Here is a 25,612-nt window from a genome sequence, read left to right as displayed (position 1 = left end):
ACTAGACAATTATTTGGGAATGCTAAGGTCCCTTGGTGGAAGCAAGTTTGGAATAAAGTTTCTTGGTCCAAGTGCAATTTTTTCATGTGGCTAGTGGTTCACAACCATTGTCTTATGTGGGATAATCTTTGTAAATGTGGATTTCAGGGCCCCTCTTATTGTGGTTTGTGTGGTAATGGGGAGGAGTCTATCTCCCATTTGTTCTTCCATTGCTCCTATTCTATTTAGCTATGGCACCTTTGGTGAAGTGCTTGGGGTTGCTCTTGTAGGCATGCTTCCTCTTTGCCTAAGTTCTGGGCCCACTTGGGCAGTGCTCCCTCCAAGTCTTCTCCTCTTCATGCTGCTTGGATAGCTAGCCCAACGTTCATGCTTTGGCATATCTGGCTAGAGAGGAATCATCGAATATTCCAACATGCTCGGCTTGGTGTTTTACATCTTTGGTGGAAGATCTCACATTCTCTTCAGGAAACTATTCAAGTGAAGTGTGAGCTTGATGGGGGTATGGATCTAGTTGATCTTGCTATATGCAATCGCCTCGATTTTCATCTTCAGGATGGGGCTGTAGCTCAAAGGTTTCCTTCTGTGTCCAGGTAGCTTCAGCATCAGAGCAAAGGTCAGGTGAATCGAGATGGGCATTGGACTCCTCCTCCTTGTGGAGTTCTAAAAATTAACATTGATGGTTCTTCTCGAGGGAATCCAGGCCCTGCTAGTATTGGGGGAGTGGCTTGTTGCAGTTCTAGTGATGTTAAATTCTTTTTCTCAGTTCATAAGGGTGATTACACTAACAATCTCATGGAAGCTCAGGCTATTTTATATATGCTATGGAACAATGTTGCTTGTAGGGATGGAGTAAGATTATCTATGAGTCTTATTCCCAAGTGGTGGTAAACTTTCTTTCCTCATAGGAGCTTGAGGATGTTAGTTGGTAGTTGGCCACTGTTGTTAATCAGATTATTCTCTTCTCTACCTATTTTTAGTTCATTAGGTTCACTTATATTCCTCGTGATTGGAACAGAGTTGCTAATTGTTTAGCCAAAAGGGCTTCTAGTCATGATTCGGGTTGGAATATTATGGATAGGGGGCAACTTTCCTTTGAGATGGTGCAAGAATTTGATGATCTTGTTGCTCGGGATCGAGCTCCCTGTTGAGCTCTCCTTGTTGTATTTCTTTCTGTCTTATTAAATTTTTACCCCTCTTTTTCCAAGACATTGTATTCTCATTTCTCTATATTTTGTACCCTTCTCGCACTGTAAAACATTCGTGAGGCAGCTTGTATATCCTCTATCTCTGTGAAATCATATTTTTGTTATATTATAATCATTTTATATGTATTTTATTCTTCATTTTTACAATCTTACTTTGAATTTATATTAGTATAAAATATTATCATTTAATATAGAAACTTTTGCACATCACTCTACTCAAACATGAGAAGTACATATGAACAACTGCAGATGCTAAATAAAAGATATATAATCTTGTGGAAAAGAATCCATGAAACAAATATCGGGTAACAAAATGGAGTTTCACATTGAAGATTCCAACAATAGAAATGACAGGGTAAAAAGAGAAAGGACAACGCCAAGGCAGACTGTGGATGATAGCTTATTCTTAGTTAATGTCATTACTAAAATGACAATATTCATTTGAGTTTTAACTACTACACAAATGCCGGCACTTGTAATCATTGTTGTTTTCTATTCAACCTGATAAATCTCAAGAGCACTTACATGACACAATTCAAGCTCTACTTTGAAATTCAATAATAAAAATTCATATCATGTTATTAAAAATTATGGTGTTGTATAGTGCATATATTTTTACTTATATAATATAGTGGTTACTTTGTGGTCATGTATTTTCTAATTTCATAGTATGATGGTTTGATTATAGTGGTATTATACTAACAATTGAAAGAAAGTTTAAAGAAGTTATCAATTAAACATTAAGAATACATAAATAGTAGTTTAACATTAAAAATAAAATAGCTAAATAATTTTAACAAAAATTAAAAATACATAAATAGTAGTTTAACATTAAAATAAAATAGTTAAATAATTTTAACAAAAATTAAAAGTAAAATGATTATGAATCTTAACAACGCATAACAAAATCTATAAAAATTAGAACTACCCAACGAATAGTTAATTGAACACATTCCTATTATCAATGAAGAACTTAAAAAGTTCTTTATAGTTTTCTTCTTTGTCAACATCATATCCTATCACATTATTTTACATCCGATACAAGAATGGTGTGTTGGTGTATTGTTATTAGTATATACTGATGGTTAAGTTATGATACTGGTCTCTTCTCAAAATATAATTTGATGATTAAATTATTTATCGTAATTCTTCCTTCTAAACTATTTTCAATATCAATAAATGTTCATATTGAAAGCAAAGTCTCTCATACATGAACTTATAAATAATGAAAAAATATGATATTATGATTCTCGTCACTATTATCATTGATAAATGTTCATATTACAATGACCTTACCTTAAAAAACAATTAGTTAGAACAGAAACAAAAACAAAGCCGTTCATGAAATATTAGCATTTGGATATTGAACAACAGGAAAATTGAACAATTTAAAAATAACGAATCTAACATACCAAGTCAATTTTAATTTATATTTTGGTCATACAAATGATTTAAAATATGTCTGTTGCCAGCAATAGTGTCAAGTGTCGTTTGTTTCGTTTTAGATTAAAAAACATGTGGCTAAGTTCGAATAACTGTAACAATCTTTGTCTTTTTTTTCAGAGCCAAAGATATCATATATCCCAAGTTGAGATTTATAATACATTATTTCTTTATTTTAAGTTTATTTTATTTTCAAGCCCTGGCTTTGGGCCTCCAGAAGAGTTATTGTTTGAATAAGGTCTTAATATATTACACAAGTTATTTGGTGATTAAATGAAAATTATTTATGATAGAAAGCTTGGTCATCATGATGACGTGTACCATTGTAGCACTATTTTAGAAAATTGTATTTTAGATTTTTCTTTAATTTAATTTGTGCCTTTCTAAAATTATTATATTGATTTGATGTGAATCTTTATAAATAAATAGGATCTTTTGATGAAGAGGCAATATCCCACCCTCTCTTACACTCTCCTAGATACAAGGTTCATAATTGTAGATTTTTTTTAAAAAAACAAATAGAGAAAACAGAGTGCTAATAGCACACTACAAAATTTATACACAAACCCAATTACTTTTATTGATATTGCAGATCCATTACATTCTTGCAAACTACATATACCCTTTCTATTAAGCTGCAAAATAAAAAATATGCAGCCTACAAGAATGTAATGGATCTGTAATATCAATAAAAATAATTGTATTTGTGTGTAAATTGGTGTTCTGTTAGTACTCTGTTTTCTCTGTTTTGTTCTTTTCTTTTTAAAGATTTACATTTGGTATCAGCGGATGAAGATCTTGAGATATGTTAGTGAGATAATGAGAGCATGAAAGAAGATTCTAGGCATGTTTAGTGATGGTTGTAGATTAGCTAAAGTCAAAGAGAAGGTCGTGCTAAAATGATATTCATGATTTTTTATTTGTTAAAGGAAGATTGAAGATTTATAGAGATTGAAGGAGATTTATTTTGTACAAACCAAGAATAGCAGCAGAGGTAATTTATTTGTGTAAGATTTTTTTATTTATTTAAATAGAGAAGACAGGAAAAATGTTAAGAAAGAGAATGAAAGATTAATTTGTAAAAAAGATTGTTTGAAAGATGAGCTTGAAAAATTGGAGAAGTGTAATGTGTAATTCAGAGTTGGTAAAGAATTTCAAAAAGTTTGTTAAGCAAAGATATGAGTATTTATGTCAAATTGAGAATCTTAAGAAAGAATTAGAGAAATTTAAAGAGCACAATGAGGAATTGAAAGAAAAGTTGAAATTGTTTGATAAAGTCGTGAAGGAGAATGAAGATTTGAGTAAGAAGTTAAAAGATTTTGGAAAAAGATAATCAGATCTTGAAGTCAAAGCCCTTAGTCTGTGATGTTGCTTGTAGCACATAAGATTTGGTAGGTAAAGATGAAGGTAACCAGACATTAGCAAGTATAGATGGAACTGTTATGATGATAAAAATGGATGTTTTAAAAACAATATTGGTTTGAAGATTATGCAGAAAATGAGATTTAAAGGAAGTGGATTAGGAAAGCATGGGAAAGGCATGAAGGAGCCCATCTAGCCTATTTGGAGGCCAAATTATGATGACCTTGGATTTGGTAAGAGAGATAAAGATGATGTTGAAAGTACAAAAGTTCAGAGAAATTTGTTGAAAGAGTGCATTGTTCACATTGTAGAAGGGAAGGACATAAAGATGAAACATGTGGGGATTGTCACCCTTGTAGCATTTGTGGGTTGAAGAGTCACAGTGAAAAGACTTGTTGGAATAGAGATTGCAATGGACAATCTCCGAAAAGTTAATGTGCAATGGACAATCTCTGAAAAGTTAATATGCAGATTGACCATGGATCAATCGATGGATCCTATTGCCAAAAAGTGATAAGGATGTTGAGAAGGTTGTACAAACCTCGAAGTTTGAATGTTGAAAGTAACAGTGATGGATCAAGGTTCCAAAGTTTAAGTGAAGTAGTTGATGACTACTTGTTTTGATTGGCACATGGAAGTGTCATGGTCTTCTGTATATTAGAGAAAGAAAGAGAGAGATTGGTAAAGGGATAGTGTGACTTCTACTAGAAGTTCTATGCGAGTCTATAATACTCTAGTGATGAGAAGTTGGATGAGTTAAGTTTGAGTTCTCTGAGATTGCATTGTGAGTCTCAACATCATGGGGGAGTGCTGAGATAACTAATGCTCAAACTCACAATTTAGCATATTTTTTCAAAGTTATCGTCATTCTTAAATGCAGTAAATATTTTAATTAAAGATGATAAAGATTTAGAATGCAGCATGAGTTAATATCTTTATAATTTGTAAACAGATAGTTTAACTCTTATTGAAATAATGCATGATGAATGCATTAAATAATACATATAATATAAAATAGTAAAAATCAATATATTTGAAAGGCTACAACCTCTATAAAATCTGTCTAAATTGTAATCAGTTTAGAAAAGCCTGCAATATGTATTGAAAGAGTCATGAATAAAAGATTCATATTTTAGTGTGTAAAATGTTGTGCTCTCTTTATGTTATGTGTTGCTCTAGTTTTATCCCATGTAATTCCGGTCTGATTGTTGACAGTGAACAGTCAGTGAACAAGAAGTGTGGACAGTACTTTTAGATTGGGGAGATGGTATCAAGAAAGTTCACAACTCCTCTTCAATGAAGATAATCATTATAAGATCAGACCAAAGTAGACCTTGGAAAATCACGGGTTGTGAACAAGATAAAAAAACAGACTTGCCAATCTTGGATACTAGCATTGGACAGTTCAATTAAGATACTTACCACCATGTCTTTCACTGTGTAACCGTGGCAATATTTAGGTGAAGACATTCAATGCACTGTTGTCTATAACTCTCATTGTTATCAGTCAGTGACATAATGCAATCGGTCACTCTAATCTCCACACAAAGGTGTGATCTCCTGTCCAATTTTTATAGAAACATCCTGCAATTCTTCTTTGATAAAAACCATTCACTCTGTTATAGCCAAAAAACTTGAAAAGACTTTGTCACACTCAAGTTTTTCTTCAAATTCTCAAGTGCTAGGGCTTAGCATTTTTCCTGCGCACAAATATAATCAATATGAAACAAAAACAATAGTAAATTGTATTGAAACTACTAAAAAAATACTACAAAACTAAAAAAATTGGACTGTTGAATACAGAGATTTCAAAGTATTTGTATTAAAACCTTTGAAAGTGAGGGTTTGAAAGTTGTTTTGAAAAGAATGAATGGATCTCTCTCCCTAGATCACGGCAAGACCTCAGACTTTAGGAAGATAATTCACCATCTACCTTCTCCAATTGAATTTGCAATTCACCGATCTACCTTCTCCAATTCAATTTGCAATGAAATCTAACCCGCAATAGAGGATCCACGTGACTGTTATTAAAAGTATGCAGAAAAATGGCGTTGTTCTCATTCACACTTTTACTCAATCACCAATCTTTAGTCCCAAGCAAAAGCAATTATTTTTAATTCCCCAAGAGTTTTGAGACAGTTTCAAACGGAAGTTGTTATTGACAACTTTTGTGCCTTACAAATATGTCTAATATTGTGAGAAAAAATATCCAAATGCCTTATTTACCTAATTTGACCAAGCTGACCTCTTTGACCCATGTTTGATCAATTGGACTGAAAAGGCCAATTGGAATACATTCTTGACTCTAATGCTAGCCATGGCCTTTAGATGGCCTTATTACAAAGATTTGCATGGCTTGGCCATATTGGCCTGTAGGAAGTTCTAAAGCTCCTATATCTCTATTTTGTATATAAACTATTAAATTAATAAATATATAGCTATTTAATATTTCTATTTTAATATTTCAAATTTATTTTATATTATAGTTTTTTTAAAATTAGGTTATGTATTATAATAAAAAAATGTCTATCATATCCTTATTTTCATCTCATCCTCTCTCTACATCACTTCCTCTCTCTCATTTTCACTCTTTATCCTATCCCTGTCTCTCTTTCTCCTATCCCCTTCTCTCTCTCACTCTTTATATCATATCCTCTAATCTCTCTCTCTCTCTCTCTCTCTCTCTCTCTCTCTCTCTCTCTCTCTCCCCTAACCCCCCTCTCTTTCTGTTATCCCCTTCTCTCCCTCTCTCTCTCTCTCACTCATATCTCGTATCCCCTAACCTCTCTTTCTCTCTCTCAATTATCCCCTTCTCTCACTCTCTCTCTCACTCATACCTCCTATCCCCTAACCTCTCTCTCTCTCTCTCTCTCTCTCTCTCTCTCTCTCTCTCATATCCCCTTTCTCTTTCTCTTGTCCCCTAACCTCTTTCTCTCATATCGCCTCACTCTCTTTCTCCTATCCCCTAACCCCCCTCTCTCTATCATATCCTCCAATTCTTCTTCTATCCATCCCATCCTCTATGTGTGTGTGTGTGTGTGTGTGTGTGTGTGCGTGTGTGTGTGTGTGTGTGTGTGTCCTATACCCCCTCTCTATCTCCATCCCATCCTCTCTCTCTCTCTCTCATTCTCTTTGCCCTATCTCCCCCTCTCTTTCTCCCGTCCCCTAACCTCTTTCTCTCATATCGCCTCACTCTCTTTCTCCTATCCCCTAACCCCCCTCTCTCTATCATATCCTCCAATTCTTCTTCTATCCATCCCATCCTCTCTCTCTCTCTCTCTCTCTCTCTCTCTCTCTCTCTGTGTGTGTGTGTGTGTCCTATACCCCCTCTCTATCTCCATCCCATCCTCTCTCTCTCTCTCTCTCTCTCTCTCTCTCTCTCTCTCTCTCTCTCTCTCACATTCTCTTTGTCCTATCCCCCCCTCTCTGCTATCCCCTTCTCTCCCTCTCTCTCATTCTCCATCTCTCTCACTCTTTCTAGCATATCCCCTAATCTCTCTCTCTCCATCCCATCCTCTCTCTCTCTCTCTCTCTCTCTCTCTCCTTCTATTATCTCCTTCTCTCCCTCTCTCTCATTCTCTCCATCTCTCTCTCTTTCTATCATATCCTTTAATCTCTCTCTCTCTCTCTCTCTCTCTCTCTCTCTCTCTCTCTCTCTCTCTCTCCCCACTCTCCCCCCCCCTCTCTTTCTCCTATCCCCTAATCTCTCTCTCTCTCACACACACACCCTCTCTCTTTCTCATATCCCCTAACCTCTCTCTCTCTCTCTCTCTCTCTCCATCCCTCTTATCCCATAATCTCTCATATCCCCCCCCCCCCCTCTCTCTTTCTTCTATCCTCTTCTTTCTCTCTCACCCCCATTCAGTCTCCATCTCTCTTATGCACTCTCCCTCTTCGTATCCCCTTCTATCTCTTTTTCTACCTTTGTGGAGTAATAAACCAAAACTTGATTGCGTTTTGTATAACTCGATTAGGTTATTTGTCCAATGCAATTAGAGCTCAATAACTCAATCAGGTTATGAAAATTGTAAATAAAATAGCATGTCAACGGTTATTATGTTGTTTTAATGCGGTTTGGAGTAGATTATACTATTGTTAACATGTATTTATATACCAAGTATGCAAAATTAAGTTTTTTTGTGCTTCAAAATGCTAAATTTGATATTTTTCATGTGCCAACATCTTATTTTATGTTAGTCTCTTATGATTGAGCATAAAATAATCATATTAGTATCTTATTGTTTATTTGATTCATGTTATTTCTTGTATGGTAATTTGCATCTACAATCATGGGAAAGAACAAGAGAGGAACAATTGAAAAATGAGAGGCAAAAAAGGCAACAACAAGGGAATGTATGAGGAGATTACGTAAAGGTACATCATCAAATGCCTCCAATGTAAGTGATGAAAATCTACGTATTGATATTGGTGTCAAAAATGCACATAATTTGACAAACGAAAATGTTCAACATACCCCAATTAAAATGATTATGACAAACACGCTTATGTCACCTGATGCCCCTAATGTGACATCTTAAGTTGAAATGATGAATGCACATGATGTAAGTAATGAAAATATAGAGCATGCATGTACATCAACATCTCCTAGAATAATTGTAGAAAACCAAAGTTTCTAATTGACATTGATGAAAATATTTTGAAGCCAATGCATGATAAAATGTCAGAAAGAAATTGTAGGAGAATTATTCAAAAGATTTGGAATAACTATTTTGAAAATTTAAGTCAAAGAGGAAGATGCCAAGTTGTTGTTGAAATGGTTAAAAATCTAACATTTAGAGAGATAATGGGAATTTTGAGGTTAAGAACATTTGAAAACAGGAGTGAAAGAACCATTGTTAGAAATCTCTTTGATGCATACAAATCCATTGGTTCAAAAGCACATACTAAAGATGCTAATACAACTTGATGGGTCGTCACATCAACCATAATAGGAAAGGAAATGGCAAAAATCACATGGTAAGAAAAGCAAGTAAATCATTAAGGATAAGTAGAACAACGTTAGTCAAAGCCTTAGTGGGGTGAGAGAAAATTGAGAATTCTAATGAGACTTCTTTTTGGTCATTCTAAGGTAGACTCCTACATAAGGATAAAGTTTTTTATGGTGTACTAAGAACATTAATAGAAAAAATTTAGCATGAAAACAAAAGGGCTTCACCAAGCCAAAAAGATGTTGTCAAAAGACGAATTGGAAAAACAAACCATGAGCTACATGCAAAACATTTTTTGGATACGACTCAAACACAATTTTATAAAATGTTTCTTTAAAGATTTCCTCAAATTAGAATCAGCCAAAGGTTTTTTGAGATGAAAAAACTATTCTACATTAAGATAAATCATACACGCACTACATGTTGTTGTAGGTTTCTGTTGGAAATGAGAATAGAGTAACTGAGAGGGGGAGGGGGTGAATCAGTTACTACAAAAACTTCTCGCAGTCCCTAAGATGTCTGAATATACCTTTGAACTGATTAATAAAATGTTGAAACTTGATAATGTAGCAAATGATAAATATTAAGAACTGATATGATATCATGCACAAAGTAATTTAGCAATTAAGAACACAAGAGACACTAGTTTTAACGTGGAAACCCAATATGGGAAAAACCACCAATATAACTTTTTCACAATTCTGAAGTGAGCCCTGTTAGGAGCCAACCCTGTTAAAGGTTACAAAAACACACTGTTAGGTGTGATCCTGTTAAAGGATTTAATCACCCTATTAGGAGTGGCCTTGCTAGAGGTCTTTAGAACAATTCAACTGAACTATCACCTTGTTAGAAGATTTATTGAATGGCTATTAAACCAACTCTATTAAGAGATTTTGAATACACTGTTACAATGGTTAGAAAGCAACAATGAAATGACCTGATATAATGTGCAACTTATCTTTGCTGATTGCAGATCTCTGTTATGCTTGACTAAATCCTTACTGATCAAATACAACTTTGCAACTCCTTTAACACATCTGATCCTCCATCAGACTTTTCTCAACATTCGCCTCTTCATACTATAATTCACATTCATAACTTTTTCATAATCACACACTTTAATTCATAACTTGAATGACCATATATACCTTTCAGATTATCTTAGTCGGCTCAAATTACTGACTAAAACAAACAATTACAATAGTCGGCTAGAAGTAATTAATTAGCAAATCCCTATACTAGCCGACCCTACACGATGAACTTTGTTCAGAAAATAATTCCTATGTTAACCGACTGAGCTCGGTTGATACAGCAAACTTTGTGACAAACCATCAATCGCCAGGAGAATTCGGTAATTATTGAGTTTCCTGAGATAACCGAGTGAGCTCGATGGAAACTAACCTTTGGAAACTGAGTGAAGCTCGGTTAACACTGACTTTTCCATAATTCATTTGATGACCGAGTGAGCTCTGCGAAAACTAACCTTTGGAGACCGAGTGAAGCTTGGTTAACACTGACTTTTCCATAATTCATTTGATGACCGAGTGAGCTCGGTGGAAACTAACCTTTGGAGACCGAGTGAAGCTTGGTTAACACTGAATTTTCCATAATTCATTTGATGACCGAGTGAGCTCGGTGGAAACTAACCTTTGGAGACCGAGTGAAGCTCGGTTAATACTGGCTTTTCACATTTCCTTCGTTGATCGAGTTATCTTGGTTAACACTGTCTTCCACATTTCCTTTGATGACCGAGTGAGCTCGGTTGGTACTGTAAATTGCATTGTAGACTGTCTAAGCTTGGTGAACTTGAGACTAATGACTGATATGACATTTGTGTGACATCAAGGAAAACATTATCCAACAATCTCCCTCTTTGGCATTGATGGCAACACAACATGTCATAATAGAAATGAAATTTTGAAAACAAGTTCAACAAGATAACAGACTTCTCCCTCTTTGTTCAACAAGATAACAGACTTCTCCCTCTTTCAATAGTCTCCCTCTGTTAAGGGAATTCATGGAAAACTTTTCAAAACTTCACAAATTTCAGAAGGATATGACAATAAAATCTCTCCCTCTTTGACAACATATGCCAAAGACAATAGAAGTTAAGTGATTTATAATGTACCTTTAGTACTGATTCATATGCAATGATTTCTAATGAAGCTGCATCAACAGATAGATCTTCAATCCTGTATGTGTTGATGCATTACTAGAAACTTATTTCTAATGGATTTCAGATAGGGGAATGACCCCTAACTTACCTCTGAGATACAAAAATGCATCCTTAGGTAAAGGCTTTGTGAATATGTCAGTAATTTGTTCTTTTGTGTGGACATATTCCAATCTGATCTCCTTGTCTTATACCAACTCTCTGACAAAATGATATTTTATTGCAATATGCTTGGTCTTGGAATGCATCACTGGATTCTTAGATATGTTGATTGCACTAGTATTGTCACAGAACATGACAATTGGTTCTTTGATTTCCATCTTCATTCCTTGTAATAACTGCTTAAACCAAACAATATTTGAACAATTTACTGTTGCAGCAACATACTCTGCCTCTGCTCTAGATTGGGATGTACAATTCTTCTTTTTGCTTGTCTAGGAAACCAATCTTTTTCCAAGAAAGAATGCTCCTCCACTTGTGCTTTTTCTGTCATCAAGGTTTCCTGCCCAATTAGCATCAGTAAACACTTTCAAATCCAAATTACCTCCAAATTTGTACCATAAGCCATAATTTTTAGTTCCTTTCAAATATCTCATTACTCTTTTGATTGTCATCAAGTGAGTTTCTCTTGGCTTTGTTGAAAATCTTGCAACAATAACAACTGCAAGGGCAATATCTGGCCTGGTATGAACTACGTATTGCAATTTTCCAATCGTAGATCTATATAATGTTTGATCTACCTCTTTGGATTCATCATCTTTGGTAAGCTTCAATCCAGTACACATTGGAGTTCCAATAGGTTTATAGTCCTCCATACCAAACTTTTTCAATATCTCCTTGATGTATTTTGATTGAGTGATGTAGATGCCATTCTTATTTTGTTGAATTTGAAGACCAAGAAAGAATTTTATTTCACCAAACATAGACATTTCAAATTCCTTGTTCATTTGTTCTAAAAATTCTTTGCAAAGATCATCATGCCCTATGAAAATAGTATCATCTACAAATATTTCTGCCAAGACAATCTTATTATCTGGTCCTTCCTTTATATACAAGCTACTATTATCATTAGTTTTTTGAAAACCAATCTGAATAAGATAGTTATGCAATCTTTCATACCATGCTCTAGGGGCTTGTTTTAGACCATACAGTGCCTTGTGTAATTTGCAGACCATGTCCCTTTTATTTGGATCAACAAAGCCTTCAGATTGTTCAATGTAAACTTCTTCATCCAATATTCCATTGAGGAATGCTGACTTGACATCCATCTGATAAACTCTGAATCCTTTGTGAGTAGCATATGCAAGTAAGGTTATGACTCCTTCCAATCTTGCAACAGGAGAAAAGGTTTCTCCATAATCTATGCCTTCTTCTTGAGAGTATCCTTTGCATACCAATCCGGCTTTGTTTCTGGATACTTTACCATCTTCAGTCAACTTGTTTCTGAATACCCACTTGGTTCCAATTACATTCTTATTTTTAGGCCTGGGTATTAGAGTCCATGTCTTGTTCTTTTCTATCTATTCTATTTCCTCGTTCATTGCCTTAATCCAACTATCATTTGTTAATGCATCTTTAATGCTTCTAGGTTCAAAATCAGCAAGTAAACAAGTATTTTTCAATTTTCTTCTTGTCAAGGTTCCTTTAGACTTGTCTCCAATGATCTAATCTAGTGCATGATGCCTTCTGACATATTTAGCTAATATAGGTTCTTTGCCTCTTAAATGAGTTTCATTGCTATCTCCTTGTGCTTCAATTTCATGTTCAGGTTGTTCTGGTTCGGTAAGAATTGGCTCAAGTGCTTCAGACTCGTTAGATACTTGCTCGGTAGTGTCTGAATGTTGTTGTGGCTCGGTTTGAACTTTTTGTAGCTCAGTTACTGATGACTCGAGATTTGAGGATTCTTGATGAACGATATGCTTGGTATAGTATCTGGTTCAATGTAAACAAATCTTATGTAATCTTTAGGTACCCTTTTGTTTTCTTTTTCAGATTTGTCTGCAAACTCATCAACTTTCACATGTGCACTTTCTATAACTTTGTGAGTGGATAGATTTAAACATCTATATGCTTTGCTTTTGCAAGAATATCCTAAAAATATTCCTTCATCACCTTTTACATCAAATTTTCCTTTTCTTGATTCTTTCAAAATATAACATTTACTTTCAAATACTTTTAGATAACTTACATTGGGTTTGTAGCCATACCATAATTCATAGGGAGTTTTGAATGAGTCCTTCTTCAACTATACTCGGTTTAAGGTATGAATTGCAGTGCTGATGGCTTCCTTCTAGTATTTGATAGCAACCTTCTTTTCTATCATCAAAGTTCTTGCACAATCCATGATAGATCTATTTCTTCTTTCAGCTATTCCATTTTGTTCAGGAGTTCCTGGTGCTGAGACCTATTTTTAAATACCTTTTTCAATGCAGAAGTTGTTGAATTCATGTGAGATGAATTGACCACCTCTATCTGACCTTAAGCATTTTAGTCTTTTTCTTGTTTTTTTTCTACTCTTGCTAAATACCACTTGTATTTCTCAAATGCTTCTAATTTGTTCCTTAGATACATGATAGTCATCATTCTTAAGTAGTCATCAACAAAAAGAATGAAAAAAATTTCTCCAATATAGCTTTCTATTCCAATGGGTCCACATAAATCAGTATGCACAATTTCCAATATATCTTCAGACTGATAGTTCTTACTTTTAAAACTAGTCTTTCCCATTTTACCAATCTGACAATTCTTGCATAGTCCAACCTCAGGTTTCTTAATGTTAGGAATGCCTCTTACCTTTTTGAATTTGCTTATTTTTACCAGGTTATCAAAATTGACATGACACAACCTTTTATGCCATAACCAACTTTCTTCAATTTGAGCAATAAAACATGAGCATTCACCAAGTTCTAGATAGAACAAGTTACCTTTAGTTTGGGTGCCAGATCCTATCAGCTTTCCTTGCTCATTCAACAGTCTTGCTTTTCCATGCATGAATTCCACCTTGAATCCAGTATTGAGTAACTGTGCCACACTTAGAAAATTATGTTTAAGACCTTCAACCCAATAGGCATTATTACATACAAGTTCTTTGGTTAGACAGATTCTTCCTCTTCCTTTTATGAAACAAGGTTCATTATTACCAAACCTTACACTGCCACCATCATAGTCTTCAAACTGATCAAACTTAGTTTTATCACCAGTCATATGATGTGAGCAACCACTGTCTATAATCCATGTATCATTCTTACTTACATGAGAGACAAGTGCCATTTTATCTTCCTCATCACTGTCAGAATCATCTTTAATGGCAATATAAATAATTTCATCCTCACTATTATCAGAATCTTGAGAATTTCCAGCCATGAAGCATGATTTCTTACCTTTGTTCTTGGATGTTTTGAAGTCTTTCTTGCCATTCCATTTGTAATCTTTCTTTTCATCATTGTTTTTCTTGTTTGGACACCTTGCTACAATATGACCAATTTCTTCACAAGAAAAGCATATTAGAGGTACTTTACCTTTGTATTTTCCTCTGCTTCTAGAGTATTTTCTTGCTAGTAGAGCTTCAATCACTTTGAGATCACTGTCTGAACTTTGGCTTGATTCATCTTCACTTTCTAACTGAGATTCCTTCTCCTTTTTGTTTTTCCCTTTGAGTGAGAGCTTGGCTTGAAATGCTGATTCAATGTTTTTGGAGGCTGGAACATAGTTGTTAAAGTTATCTAGTTCAAATGCAGTTAGTCTTCCAACTATGGCCTCAAGATTTATCTGATGATTTGCTTCACACCTTCTTTCCTGAATTGCAGAAACTCTGATTGCATAAATAGGAAGCAATGTTTTGAGAACTTTGCTTATAATTGTTTCTCCTTTGATATCACCTCCAGATGCTCTAATTGCACTCACACATGCTTTAACTCTTTCAACATATTTTGCAATGTTTTCATCCTCTTTCATCCTCATTTGATCAAATTGTCCTCTTAGACTTTCTGCTTTTGCTCTTCTTACATTATCATCTCCTCCATAGATTTCTTTTAGCTTGTTCCACATCTCAAAGGTAGTTGTGCAGTCCTTAATGTCATCAAATTCTTCATAACAGAGAGCGGATGCTATGTCTATCATCATATTGTTGTGAGTCTTCTTTTCAGCAATGTCATTGACAGACAATGTGCCAGGAGGTTCTTCATATTTTTCTTCAAGGTATTTTAGTCCAGTATCACCAACAGTAGCCAGATGAAGTCTCATCAATCCTTGCCATGCGGAGAAGTTATCTCTATTGAGTTTTGGAATTTCTCTTTTGTAAGACATCTTGATCTTAGGCTTAGATCCTTGAAATCTTTTCTTGCAAGCAACAAAAGCTCTGATACCAATTATTGGAAATGAGAATATAGTAACTGAGAGGGGGAGGGGGTGAATCAATTACTACAAAAACTTTTTGCAGTCCCTAAGATGTCTGAATATACCTTTGAACTGATTAATAAAATGTTGAAACTTGATAATGCAGTAAATGATAAATATTAAGAACTGATATGATATCATGCACAAAGTAATTTAGCAATTAAGAACACAAGAGACACCAGTTTTAACGTGGAAACCCAATATGGGAAAAACCACCAATGTAACTTTTTCACTCTTCTAAAGTGAGCCCTGTTAGGAGCCAACCCTGTTAAAGGTTACAAAACACACTGTTAGGTGTGACCCTGTTAAAGGATTTAATCACCCTGTTAGGAGTGGCCTTGCTAGAGGTCTTTAGAACAATTCAACTGAACTGTCACCTTGTTAGAGGATTTATTGAATGGTTGTTAAACCAACTTTGTTAAGAGATTTTGAATACACTGTTACAATGGTTAGAAAGCAATAATAAAATGACCTGATATAATGTGCAACTTATCTTTGCTGATTGCAGATCTCTGTTATGCTTGACTGAATCCTTACTGATCAAATACAACTTTGCAGCTCCTTTAACACATCTGATCCTCCATCAGACTTTTCTCAACATTCGCCTCTTCATACTATAATTCACATTCATAACTTTTTCATAATCACACACTTTAATTCATAACTTGAATGACCATATATACCTTTCAGATTATCTTAATCGGCTCAAATTACTAACTAAAACAAACAATTACAATAGTCGGCTAGAAGTAATTAATTAGCAAATCCCTATACTGGCCGACCCTGCACGGTGAACTTTGTTCAGAAAATAATTCCTGTGTTAACCGACTGAGCTCGGTTGATACAGCAAACTTTGTGATAAACCATCAATCACTAGGAGAATTTGGTAATTACTGAGTTTCCTGAGATAACCGAGTGAGCTCGGTGGAAACTAACCTTTGGAAACCGAGTGAAGCTCGGTTAACACTGACTTTTCCATAATTCATTTGATGACCGAGTGAGCTCAATGGAAACTAACCTTTGGAGACCGAGTGAAGCTTGGTTAACACTGACTTTTCCATAATTCATTTGATGACCGAGTGAGCTCGATGGAAACTAACCTTTGGAGACCGAGTGAAGCTCGGTTAACACTGACTTTTCCATAATTCATTTGATGACCGAGTGAGCTTGGTGGAAACTAACCTTTGGAGACCGAGTAAAGCTCAGTTAATACTGGCTTTTCACATTTCCTTCGTTGACCGAGTTATCTTGGTTAACATTGTCTTCCACATTTTCTTTGATGACCGAGTGAGCTCGATTGGTACTGTAAATTGCATTGCAGACTGTCTGAGCTTTGTGAACTTGAGACTAATGACTGATATGAAATTTGTGTGACATCAAGGACAACATCATCCAACAATTTCATGTAGATTTTTTTATGCATTATGATGTTTATTGTTATATATTTTGTACTTTGCATACTAATAAAATATTGCAAGAATGTGGTCTACAATTAACTCCTAAGTCACGGAGAGAATATATTGCAAGTGTACTATGCAAATGAGATGATGGGTGCATTTATTATAAGAACATGTGTTTGAAAGGTTTTTTCCCTCAATGTGGTGGTTTGCAAAAGTTGCATAGATGCCTACATCTAGATAGCACGTGTGAAATTGGTAAGATACTACTTTCTCTTGGAAAGTACAAATCAATTATATATGGTGTTAAAGATGGAAAAGAATTAAATAGGTGTGAATTAGTGAAAAGTGATGTATGTGTAACTGATTTTATGAAATTATTTGAAGAGAAAATAGTTTATGACTACATAGAGCTAGATGGTTAGATAAGAAATTCAAGTTGTGTAAGGACACTTTTCCCTTAGGTGCAATTGTGTCGGTTGTTGACTTCGCTGAAAACTATACACTAAAATCTCAAAATGAAGTGCAACCAATGTATTACAACTCTATACAAGTGTCAATTTTTGTACACATAGCATTTATTCGTGCACATAATAGCACAAAGGATGATAGAAATATACTAAGAGAGTATCACTTCTATATCAATGATTATCAAACTCATTCATCAAAGTTTGTGCAAGGATGTTTTAGAATTTTCTATGACAATTTAAGGGAAAGATATGAAAGATACAATCAACACATTATATGGTCAAACAATTACACCACACAATTCAAGAATGCAAGGATGTTCTATTGGTTGAGTAGGATGCATGTGACAAGTGGAGTGCAACATTTTTGGAATTTCATTGAAGTAGGAAATGGAAAGGGAGAGCATGATGGTGTTGGAGCATGTGTGAAAAGAGCCCTTAGTAAAGAGGAATTAACGAAGGTGGCACAATATTAGAAAATGCTAAATCAATTGTCCAATAGTGTAATTCTATGATGGGACCAGGTAATACAAGTAAGTCTATGGTTTCTAGATATTTTTGGTTGATACATGAACCTAACATTGAATATTTGCAAGATTGGTGTACAGTTACAAGATCAAGTGAGATGCATTCATTTCAAAGTTCAAATACAGCGTCACTAGCTATTCATACTAGAAAGCTTGCATGCTTTTGCTCTTTGTGTATGCATCATTTATGGGATGAATGTGAATCAAAAGAGTGGGTTGACCAATGGTCTTGTATACCTTGTCATCCAATTGATTCATATCAACTCCCTACAACACTATAACTCAACTAGGTTGAAGCATTAATAGATTTTGAGCATGTATCTGACCTTGTTGAACCAAGTACTAAGTTATCAATTTAATACTTTGGTTAAAATAGATTACTTTCAATTTTTTCATTAATTTATCCTTCTATATAATGCAGGTCATGTATATGCAATTATTGCATATGAGAATAATGATGAATGAACATATTACTTTCTATGTCGGTGTATTGAGCCCAAAAAAAACTAATAGTTGTAGTCATTGATGGTGATGATATTGAGTACCCAAGAGGATATGTTGTTGTGATAGGTGCATGGCTTAGAAGGTAGTATATATTTTGTCCCCTACCATGAATATCTATTTTTAGTCAATTTGTCATGTATAATGTAAATTGTGACTTTAAATTGTCTTTACAATTAAATGTAGGTACCCTATCAAGAAATCTACCATGTAGTTATTTGAGGATTTTGAGACACACAAACATATTCTTCATTACTCTAACCTTATTATTGCAACAAATATTCAATTAATACCATATCATGGTAGGTCTCTTAATAAGAAGTTGTGGAAAGTACGTAAATTTGATCATGGGGAAATACTTGATACAATAAGGGTCAGAGTTGAAACAGAAGGTTCCCTTGATTGATTGTGTGCTATATAGCTAAATAGTTCTACATATGGTAGAATAATTTTGAAAACTTTGTATATATGTTATGCGAAATGTTGCAAATTCGCAGTGATGTGCATATGTAGATGCCAAATTTTGTATATAAAAAAGAGAAGACATGTAACATGTGAATATTTGTATGCTATATTTTGTATAAAAATCTGATAAGAGATGTCACGTGCATATTTAGATGCCAAATTTTGTATATAAAAAAGAGAAGACATGTAACATGTGCATATTTGTATGCCATATTTTGTATAAAAATATGATAAGAGATGTCACATGTGCTATTTAGGTGCCAAATTTTGTATATATAAAAGAGAAAACATGTAACATGTGTATATTTGTATGCCATATATTCTTTTTTATGGGTTGGATGATATTATTTAAAAAATATTTAATTATCTTCAACTTATATGGATTTAGATGGTTGTCCTCTTGCATTTTTCTTCCAAATTTCTCAAAACACTAGGAAAATAAATTATAGATTTGGATACCCATTTGGATTCTCTACAACATATGAAAAACTTGGATAGGGTTGTTTTAGACTGTGTCCTTGTTGTCACACTATGTCACCCTTTTTTAGGCTTAAAATAGCCCTTTGATTGGCACAAGGCATGATGATACCATCATCATGAGGTCAATAGGGTCCACGAAGAGTTAGGGTTAGATTTCTACCATAGGTAAGGTTTGTGGTTAAGATTAAGGTAGGGTCAATTTGCAACTTTTTGCAAAAGTTGCAAAAGTTACTCAAGCAACTTTTTGAGCAACTTTGTAACTTTTGAGCAATTTTTGCTTTTGACATCTTTTGGTTGAATGGGTCCATCTAGGACTATTCTAGGACCCTAGTTAAGATTTCTAAGACATATTAAGTAATATAATAGCTTAGTTTCCCATCCCTAACAACTTTTAACCTTTTCAACAATTTTTTGCTCATTGAGCAACTTTTGACCAACTTATGACCTAATCAACAATTTTGGCTTTTCCTAGCAATCCATGGCTACTCTGTTAGCTTAGGTTTGTTGGGTTTAGGCTAGGACCAACCTCATTTCAGCCATAGCATCCCTCCAATGGTATCAACCACATTGAACATAAGCGTCCCTAAGGGTCTCTAAGCACCATCTAGTTGTGATCTTTGATTGGGCATTTCTCTCAACTCGTACAAGGTATTGATGAACTGTCAGGTGCTATAGATCATGTTATCTAGGCCCACAACAACCTATCTTAGTTTATAGAGATTTGACTTTGTTTGGATATCTCACCTATTGCCAAAAGCTACAATGTTGCTTAGTTAAAATGAGCGAGGTTGTGAATATTTCAAACCGTTGGTCCTAGGATCGAATCGTCTGCTCTATTAGCTCTGATTGGTCAAGTTTTGGCTAGGATCAACCTCATTTTAGCCACAACATCCCTCTGACGGTATTGACCACACTAAACAAAAGCATCCCTTAGGGTCTCTAAACACCAACGGGCTACAATCTTTGATCGAACATTTCTCTAAGCTTGTACAAAGTATTGATTAACTATCAAGTGCCACAGGATTGTGTTATCTAGGCCCACAACAACCTATCTCAATTTTTAGAGATTCAACTTTGTTTGGATTTGGCACCAGTATCTCGCCTATTGCCAAAAGTTGCAATGTTGCTCAGTTAAAATGAGAAAGGTTGTGTATATTTCAAATCATTGGTCCTAGGATCAAATTGTCTGCTCTTTTAGCTCTAGTCGGTCAGGTTTAGGCTAGGACTAACCTCGTTTCAGCCACAACATCCCTCCAATGATATCGACCACATTGAACAAAAGCATCCCTAAGAGTCTCTAAGCACCATCAGGCTACAATTTTTAATCAAACATTTCTTTGAGCTTGTGCAAGGTGTTGATGAACTGTTAGGTGCTACAAGATTGTGTTATCTAGGCCCACAACAACCTATCTCAATTTTTAGAGATTCGACTTTGTTTGGATTTAACATTCATATCTCGCCTATTGCAAAAAGTTGCAATGTTGCTCAATTGAAATGAGCCAAGTTGTGTATATTTTAAATTGTTGGTCCTAGGATTGAATTATCTACTCTGTTAGCTCCAATTGGTTAGGTTTAGGCTAGGACCAACCTCATTTCACCCACAATGTCCTTCTGACTATATCGGCCACACTTAATGGAAGTGTCCCTAAGGGTCTCTATGCACTATCAAGCTGTGATCTTTGACACAAATACAAAAATCATGACATATTTTTACTTTTCATGTCTTATTACATCAAAATAAGTGACATATGATTACATGTTATAATGAATTTGATAAACATGTTACATTCTGTGTATAAAATAATGAGCATTCATGTGTTTGATTAATTTCAAGAAAGTAAGGTGAAATACAAGTTTGTATGCACACATTGAACAAGTTGGATGGAAATCCAAGTTTAATGTATATCAAAATAAACAATATATTATGTCATATCAATCATATAGTTACAAAAAGATGTTATGTCTCATCTGTACAATACAAAAGTTGAATACCTAACAAATGTTGAATGTGTACAATAGAAATGTCAAATATGCACAATACAAATATTGAATATATACAATACAAAAGTTGAATACCCGACAAATGTCAAATGTGTACAATATAAGTGTCAAATGTGCACAATACAAATGTCAAATGTGCACAATACAAATCTCAAATATATACAATACAAAAGTAAAATATATGTCAATGTCATGTGATGACCACAACTACATATGTATATCACTATCAATGTCTATGACTATGCAAAATTGTCAAAATTGAACCTCTTTGATGCAATTTGTGACTCACCAAGTGTCTGCAGAACGGAAATTAAAATACACTATCAAATATCTTATGTATAAGTAATATGAAAATAACTAGAAATTGGGTTCTAAATTGTGGATAGTTGAGTTTTTCATTACCTCATCCCTTTGTCCCACAGTTGGACAGAATGATAGCAGTAATGGGCTCCTTCGTCGATGGGTGGGACTCCTCACAAAATGATGAGGTAGAGTGATGATGGGAAACACAACTACCAATGAATCAATGCTCATGGGAGGCACAACCTGTATGATAAGTGATATAATCTTAGCATTATAGAGTGACATTAGGGATTACAAATAGAGTTAAAAAACAAAAAACATACTGCAACCTAAGCTAGATCTCTATTGCTAGCAGGAGGTACAAGCACAGATGAATCAATGTTACTTTGAGGCACAACCTATATGATAAGTGATAAGATGTTAGCATTATAAAGTGGCATTAGGGATTACAAATAGAGTTAAAAAAATAAAAAACATACTGTAGCCTAAGCTAGATCTCTAATGCTAGCATGAGGTACAAGCACTAATGAATCAATGCTGCTATGAGGCACAACCTATGTGTTAAGCATTAAAATGTTAGAATTGTAGAGTAGGCATTAGGGATTTCTATCACACACACACAAGAAATCCAAATTCAGATCACAAAAGGGCTTCAACTAAGACTCTACATACATACCTCTAGCCTCTGTTGTGTTTGACCCTATCTTTGGCATGTGGGACTCCTAAAAAAATGAAATGGGAAAGGATTTGCACAAAGTCTCAAAGACTCATGTAATAGGTAAAAGATATATAACATGTATGTTAATAAGATAAATTATTGATAATTATTATAAAACTGAAAAAAAATATACTCATTTGTAAATGCAATTGTTTAATATGTATATAGAACAAATGTATACTATAACCTAAAATTTATGAGAAGGAAAATATGAAATTTTACCTCTTCCATTGCCTCAACAATAGCAGTCTCAGGAGCATTCATCAACTCTACAAAACTATTTTTCTCTACATATATTCAATAAACAAGTCAGCACATATTCATCAATATTGAGTACATGTATATATATTCATTCTTATTAAATTTCAAAATATAAACTTGACTTGTATTTAATACCTTTTTTTGTTTTGGTGTTCTTCCTAATTTCTTTCCCTTTCCTCCAAACCTCGAGCTGTGTGGAGTACCCTAAAGAAGAAACAAATATAATATTAGAGGAATCAATAAGACACATCATGAGTTCAACTCAAATCGTAAACTTGATAGGTGTGCAAGCTATGATACCACATAGCTCTCAAGGAAAAAGTTAATGGCAGAAAGCATGGGATCATCAATTTGGGAAATTTCAACCCCCGATGAGCCCTATAAAATAGTAAAGAGTATTGTTATAAATATGAGATAATGTTTTAAATGGAAAGAAGGCACAATAACAACATGAAGATAATATGAGGGCAAGAAGACAAAAGGACTTGAAGGACAATATTGGAAGGATAGTACAAGGCCTAGAAATTGAAAACAAAGAGACCAAGAAGGAAAAGAGAGATGTGAATCAACTTTTGGCACCTTGTCAAGAAATAAAAGTGGAGATTCATGATCTCCACACTCCTACAAGACACCCTATGTGATATGAAGGTTCTTCAATGTAGATGGGTATATGGAGGATGAACCCACATGAGGTTCATTAGATGGAGTTTGGGTATGCTAGGAGCAAGATATGTGGATGGGAATTGGATGGATTTGATGAAAATGGGAGGTTTTCAATGATGGTAGGAGATAGAAAGTTATTATTGTACCTTTAAGAATACCAATTAAGAAACAATATTTCAAATCCAATTGATATATTATTGTACTTTTAAGAATATTTAAAATTTTTTACCTTAGGTGTTCTTGCTCCTAGCCTTGCACCTTTACTAGAATAAGTATTATGCAATGTTCTTGTACTGCTTGCTACACCCTGCATTGCATATTGTTTGAACATATCAATCTAAAGTTCTCTATAAATTTTTTTAAAATATTTACTTTTATGATATTTCTAGGTGATTAAATAATATCATGTAAAAACTAATGAGGTTCATTAGATGGGGTTTGGGTAATGCTATGAGAAAGAGATGTGGATAGGAATTGGATGGATTTGATGAATGGGAGGGTTTCAATGGTGCTAGGAGATGGAAGAGGATTTATAAGCAGATTGTTAGTGTCATACCAATTAAGAAATAATATTTCAAATTCAATGTATTAGTGTACTTTTAAGAATATTTGGAAAACTTTATCTTAGGTGTTCTTGCTGCTAGCCTCACACCTCTAGAAAAATGAGTACTATGCAGTGTTCTCATATCACTTGTTGCACCCTGCATTGCATATTGTTTGAACATATCACTCTAAAGTTCCCTATAAAATTAAAAAATATTTAATTTTACGATATTTCTAGGTGATTAAATAATATCATGTCAAACCTAATGAGATTCATAAGATGGGATTTGGGTAATGCTAGGAGCAAGAGATGTGGATGGGAATTGGATGGATTTGATGAATGGGAGGGTTTCAATGATGGTTGGAGATGGAAGAGGATCTATAAGTGGGTTCTTAGTGTCATACGAATTAAGAAACAATACTTTAAAGCCAATGTATTATTATACTTATAAGAATATTTAAAAAACTTTACCTCTAGTGTTCTTGCTTCTAGCCTCACACCTCTAGTAGAACAAGTACTTTGTGGTGTTCTCGTACTACTTGTTGCACCCTGCATTGCATATTGTTCACATATCAATCTTGAGTGATCTATAAAATATATTTTTAAAACTTTTATGATATTTAGGTGATTAAATAATATCATGTAAAAACTCAAACAAACAAAGCTGTGTCCCCTATCCACTGAAGACCATCAACATCAAATCATTTGTGAGTGTGAAATCCCCACCTCCATATAAATAAAAAGTATGCCCACAATGTACACATGAATGAGATGACACTTCATCTTGAGACACATCTATATCTACCCCATCACACATGTGCTAATAGCTAAAACAAAAATGTTGATTGGGCCCCAAAGATTGTAATGATGCACATGATGATGATGTAGGTAGCACAAATGAGGATGGCACTAGTGGTGCAGGTGACACAAGCAGAGATGACACTAGTGTTGTGCGTAGGTGATGCTGATGGAGTTGGTGTACGTTGTGATGACTGAGGTGCCATAGGTGATAATGGTGGATTTGTCTTATGGTTTGATGACCCTGGTGCCATAGGTGATGATGATAGAGCTATCATATGTTGTGATGGCCCTAAAGGTGCATCTATTGATGGTCAGGGTACCATAGGTGATTGAATGATAACATCTATCAATGATGCAGCCACATGAAGAATCTGTAAACCAATAGATTCCTTTACAATTAATGTGAGCACAACATGAGGCATGGTTTTTCATGTTGTACACCTCTTCTCATGTTGTGGTACTGGTTGATGTAATTATTTTGTATTATATGAACAACTAAAATCTATGTGGTTGAAGTGTGCATATAGAGGCAACTATTTGATGTGGAAAATAAAGTTGTAATATGTAATTCAATTGAATTTATCCAAACATATTGAAGATAACATTGTATAGTTTGTGACTTCTAGATTGAATTCCATACTTGATGTAAGGAAGTGCAACTTCCCTTCTTTATTTTGAGTAGTGAGCTCTAGATAATGTGTTTGAACACACATACATTCTATGCAAAATAAAAAATAAAAATTGATGTTCTATAATCTTGGTGTGTTATGGATATATGCCTTAATGTGTATCAATCTATTATGAAGATAGGGTTAAGATTTTTTTTAAGTTGAACATTTTTGGAGACAACTTATTCATCCCCTCCCTCTTAGTTATTGGTTGTTGTATTTTGATCAATTGGAGTGATAGCCTAGGTCTTCCAAAGGAAGCTTTATTGGTCAAGGTGATCCAAGATGG

Source organism: Cupressus sempervirens, chromosome 3 (assembly GCF_028749045.1).
Source record: "Cupressus sempervirens isolate cs-2001-9-10 chromosome 3, ASM2874904v1, whole genome shotgun sequence".
NCBI lineage: Eukaryota > Viridiplantae > Streptophyta > Pinopsida > Cupressales > Cupressaceae > Cupressus > Cupressus sempervirens.
The sequence above is the reverse complement of the archived record's forward strand: the minus strand, read 5'-3'. Positions refer to the sequence as shown.